Below are 5,306 nucleotides of genomic sequence, written 5' to 3' on the forward strand. Positions count from 1 at the left end.
AGTTTCCCCCTTTCCTTATGGAATCAGGAAAGACCCCCTTAAATTTTACACTGAAATGTGGCCCCTTAAATTTCCTAGAAATGCTATCCTGGTTGCCACATGTGCTGCCGGAATTTGGGGTGCCTTACGATTTCACTATGGGCTTATTACTAAATCCCCAATATTAATAAGCCCAAGAGAGTTCTTGCCTAATATTTAGAGAAGAATTCTAAATACCGGCCCAGATTAACGAGGCAGCATGGTACGTTTTAAGCTTTTATTTAGTGAGAAAGATGCATAGAGAGTGAGAGCTTTATTTAAGAGAGAGAGGTGAATAGGGATTCATACCAAGCACCAGGAACCAGCCACATGGAAGAGTATCTAGGCCAGGAAGCCTAGAGCACTTGGCCCGAGGGCCATGCGTCCTGGAGGCGCTGGGCTACAGCAAGTCCCTTCCTAGCAAAGGCCAGGGAAAAAGAGCAGTCCGGGCCACACCGTGTTCCGGCTTTTAACCCATTTCCAAAGGGGAGTGGTTAATTAACCTGATTGGCTGGTGGGCACCCAGGTGTGGCCAGGTAGGGGAATGAGGCCACACGGGGCATGGCAAAGGAGTGGTCTTCCAGTTCACAAATCTAACAATTTTAACCTGTATGCCTGCCTACTTCAATCCCACACACCATTTCTCCCTTCAGTTCTTCCTTTCATCTTTCCATGTGTGTATCATACTCCATCTATGTGCTGTTTTCTGGAATAGTGGTAAAAAACAGTGTACCTCAGCCTTCATAAAGCTATAGCTAAGAGGAAGGGTAAAGCTTAGAGTACATGCAACAGATGCATCTGGACTAGATTTGGGATGTTGCAAAAGATGCAGATCAAGTTATATATAAGATTTCATATGAAACATGAAAAATGACCAGATAGAATAGAGCTGGGATGAGGTTCAGATTAATACAGATTGAGGTAACAGCCTGATGTCTCATGGGTAAGATGAACCTGGGAGGGGCAGTTCAGAGCTAACTCTAGAGAGATAGGAAAGGGCTGTCATGAATATTGATCCAACCAGATATTAGTCTGGGTAGTGTCATGAAAGCAATGAGAAATTGCTTATTGTATTTAAGCCAGTTGCCTTGGAGAAGGAACATATTTGTGAAAATAGCCCAAAGCCACTCAATGTGTCAGATCAGGATTCAACAAACTTTTCCTGTAAAGGAGTAGATAGTAAATGTTTTAGTTTTTCAAGGCCATATGGTCTCTGTCAGAACTACTAAAATCTTGTTGTGATCTGACCAAGGCCATAGACCATAAATAAATGAATGAGTCTGTGTTTCAGTGCAATTTTATTTATAGGCATTGAAATGCTAATTTCTTAAAATTTTCTTGTCTTGTAAAATATTCTTCTTTATATTATTTTTAACCATTTAAAATGGTTCTTAGGTCATGGAGTGTACAAAAATTAGCTCCGGGCCTGATTTGACTACAGGCTATCGTGTGCGGCCCCTTGCTCTAGAGAAGGCAGGTGTATAAACCAGGTAGTAGCATTTGGGTAAATATCTACAGGGTAAAGTACATATGGCCAAGCTGTGCTTCTAAATCTAACTGCAGTAACAGAATATAAAGGGACTTTAAGCATTATGTCTGATTTGAAAAACTCAGTTATGTTTCTGAGGGTAATATATACATATATTTTATATATATACATATATTGTAAGTGTGCATGTGTATCTTATTTGCATACATATATTTTTACATGTACACACACACACACATATATATATATATATATGAATATTCTGATACAATTAAGGAGTCCACATTGACAACAAAAGAGGAGTCCTCACAAACTAGTAGTGGAAACAGGCATTAAACATACATAATTGTTTCCACAAGTTTATTTGAAAAAAGTATAAGAAATACTAACATGGAAAAAAATAGTTTGGGTTCTTTAGGGAAATTGAATCAATAGAACAGGTGTGTGTATGTATACAAATGTACATTTGTGTTAGTTTCATCCAAAAACACCCTCATGGACATATTTCAAAACAATGTTGAACCAAATATCTGGATACCTTGTGACTCAGTCACGTTGATACATAAAGTTAACCAACACAGAAAACAAATGTGCTTACATCAAAATGAGACGACTACAAGGTCTGGGTAAACTCCATGGGGGAATAACTTAAAATTGAGAACTGAAAATCAGTTTGTGAGCCAGCTGAGTAGTTGTAGGTGGTAACAGCAGAGAAGAGAGAATTTTCTATGGGTGAGCTACATGGATTTGGACCTAGAACTAGAAAAGGTCACAGAAAAGACCAGAAGAATTTTTTTTTTCTACCTAGAGTCTTGTTGGCCTTCCCTAAGGAACAGAGTTGAGCAACCTACGTAGTCCAGGAATCCTCTATACACCTCCCTCTTCTGAGCAAAGTGGAGCTAGCTCGAAGCAGCTGCGGATCACTGGTGCTATTCACTTCTCTACAAATAGGCACAATGCATAAATAAGGGGCTCCTGGAACCTCTACACACCCCCTTGCTATGGCCTTCTAGAAATGACCTTGCAAGAACAAAGAGAATGATCTACAAAGAAAAACTTTTAATCTTAAGAACAAAGATCATATTTTATGTCTTTGATTTTGTCCTTGGCCCCCACAGAGCCCTTCCTCCTTGGGAGAGGCACTCTAGAAATGAGTCATGATGCTTCCTGCACTTAATCCTTGGCCTTAGAAAGAGGTAGGATAGACCTGTGCCAACCACACGTAAGTAGCTGAAAGAATTTTCATCTGCAAACTCTAACTTGGTTTAAGTAGCTTCAGGTTGTGTGTTTGAGTGGCCATGAATAAAAGATTTGATGCCAATAGAAAGGAAATATTTTTCAACCAAGGAAGCATAAAAAATCATCTATACAGCACTTTAAAAATCACATTTTCCTTGGGAACATCATTACAATTATTACTTGAACAAACATCATTCATGTATTGGAAAAGGCAAGCAATCCTGTTATTTTGGCAGCACGCTCTTCACTTGTGAAACACTTGCTTTCTACCACAAGCTATATGTACCACACTTGAAACCATCATGATACAACCTACTGTGACTCCAGGTTTGCATTTCCAATCTTTGCATTTAACATACACATTCTAATGTCCATTATAACCCATACTCAAGAACAAGGATGTATGTCCTAGCATTTTAAATATGACAAAAATTATAGTTTATGGTTGTAATACAGTTTTAGAATTGTTCATTAGGGTCCAAGCATAAGGTGTAGATTCCTAATGGTATGACAGATCTAGTTTGAAGGGTGGAAAACAACTTCAGCATCTTCACCACATGTGAATAGTTTGGGCCTTTCAGAAATCCAGCTGTGTTACTATAGAACCTCATGGCCTAGATGGAGTGCCATCACCCAACAAAAGCTAAAATTCAACTACTCTATTAAAAATTGGCAATTAAAGTAAATATTGAATCATCTAATTATTAGTTACAGATAACACTTTTTCAAAATATTATACTATAGGAGATTTTTTTAAAAATTCATTAAATACAATTGGTCAATAATGAAATATCAGAGTGGGAGTGGAGGGTTGGCTGAAATGATGAAATTTATTGTTTTATTTTTAAATGTAGCAAGCAACCTCTGAAAATATATCTTTGTTTCAAAACCATATTAATGATTTTTCAAAAGCTAAGTTCACTGCCTGCTAAATAAGTCCTATGCTTCTTATCCTAATGACAGAAGGGACTGGTAGCGATTGTGCTCAAAGAGCAAAGCTCAGAGGGTGCCATCATCCAGCAACTTTATTTTTCTCTACAACTTTCCCTTTAAATTTGCACTGGAGGGTGCCCATTTTCTTCTCACTTTGAATGACATTCAGAGTAGCTTTCATAATTTAGATAATTAAATGTCCTGTATACAGATCTAATCACAAGAAGGTCTCTGTTAATTAGTATGTTCAGTCCAGTGTATTAATAAACAATCCTTGGATTTTTATTAACTTTAAAACTTCTGCCCTGCCTTAGAGAGGACCTGATAACGATAGGTGTCTTCAGTCTGACTGGGGGAGGGCTTAGACTGGTTTTCTTCAGACAACATCTGCTCAGCCAAGAGCTACTACTTAGCATGAGAGAAAATGAGGGTGAAAATTCGAGAGAACAAAAGGTTTCATTGGCCTGAAATTGGTCTGTTTGTCTCTGTCCTATGGAAGGATATAAGGGAACAAAGCTGACTTGTCCTGCTGGGGCATGTTCAAGAGATGTAGCTCCTCCAACTGGTCACTTGTTTCCTTCACCATTCCTGGGCATTGAGAACACTTCCAATTTCTCTCTGCTCCATCTATTTGGCTTGCTAGGTAAGGAGAAGGTCTCCTGGGAAGATCTAAGACAATCCTAGCCTTTTTTTCTCTCTTTGCATGTGGTTGAAAGACATCATGGTGCATTTGATTCCTCATCTTTTCTTTTTGCAACTTCTTCACAGATAGCTCAGCTGCTTACCTATAAGAAGTCTCAGACAGTGTCTAGCAAAGTCCTTACATATAGCAAGGCCTCCTGTAGTTTTCTTGAAGCTCTGCCACTAGTTTAGGAGAAAGACCAGACTGATGAGGGAGGTACTCAATATAGTAATCTCCAAGAAAGTTTCCCCACTGATGTTCAGCCTTCTCTGGCCAGTTCAACTTAAACAATATCAAATACCTGAGATGAGGGAGAGGTGAGGGTAACAAAACCGGCTCTAAACAACTCTTTTTAGAGTCCTATGCAAGGACGACCTTATTTGGTATCTTGCAATAATTAACATCTATTTTCATGGGACTTCAATAAGAAATACTTCACCATTTTATCATCTGAGTATCATACACCTTGATATTTTCTCTATTTGACAGTAATTACATCCTGATAAGTTAACACTGAATTTAATATTAAAAGGCAATTAAAGTTCTGTGTAATTATAAAACTTTAATATGTGTGCACTCAGTGCGTTCTCAAATGATGGTATTGTTGGATCATTTTATTGTTCCCCCAAATATTAGGAATTATATATAATTAAACCAAACTGCAATAACAAAAATAAATCAATAAAAGATCATTTTAGGTCATAAAATATATTAGTAATGGCAAATCTGAACCAGATAAATTCACTTCTGTTACCACCAATTATCTAGCTTATGCCTTGTTATGACATGTAGTGTACTTTTGCTTCCAAATGACTTCATAGTAACTATATTCTGAATGTCCTATGGAGAACAAATTAGGTAAGAATGTCTCCATCCTGAGACACAAGGATATGTTCTCACTCATTTAAGCCAATCAGGAAACACATTTCCTAACTTCATAACTGG

General features: G+C 37.8%; 1 protein-coding gene across 1 annotated transcript in view; it reads left to right on the forward strand.

The window, feature by feature from the left end:
* GRM1 (glutamate metabotropic receptor 1) overlaps window positions 1–5,306 on the forward strand; it is a 428,308-nt gene that overhangs the window by 217,155 nt on the left and 205,847 nt on the right.

This window comes from Lepus europaeus, chromosome 3 (assembly GCF_033115175.1).
Source record: "Lepus europaeus isolate LE1 chromosome 3, mLepTim1.pri, whole genome shotgun sequence".
NCBI lineage: Eukaryota > Metazoa > Chordata > Mammalia > Lagomorpha > Leporidae > Lepus > Lepus europaeus.